Genomic DNA, 304 nt, shown 5'->3' with positions numbered 1-304 from the left:
AACCTTCTTCCCCATCATTACTACAATCTATATATCAATGTATTTCTCAGTAGCATATTATAAGAATATTTTTTCCAGTTTCAAACTGATGTTATCAAACATATATTTATGGAATTTGGAAGACAATTCACATCGTAAAAAACAACGGGTGGTGAATTTGAACATTTTATTGGGAATCTCTTTACATGATTTATGCATATGTGGCTTTGGAATACGTTTAAACTAATAGCATTAACAGATACCAAATAATATAGCAAATTTATGGGAGGTCACAGGTTTGTACACAAAAATCATATATTTTTTT

Source organism: Penaeus monodon, chromosome 20 (genome assembly GCF_015228065.2).
Source record: "Penaeus monodon isolate SGIC_2016 chromosome 20, NSTDA_Pmon_1, whole genome shotgun sequence".
NCBI classification, from domain to species: Eukaryota; Metazoa; Arthropoda; class Malacostraca; order Decapoda; family Penaeidae; genus Penaeus; species Penaeus monodon.
The sequence above is the reverse complement of the archived record's forward strand: the minus strand, read 5'-3'. Positions refer to the sequence as shown.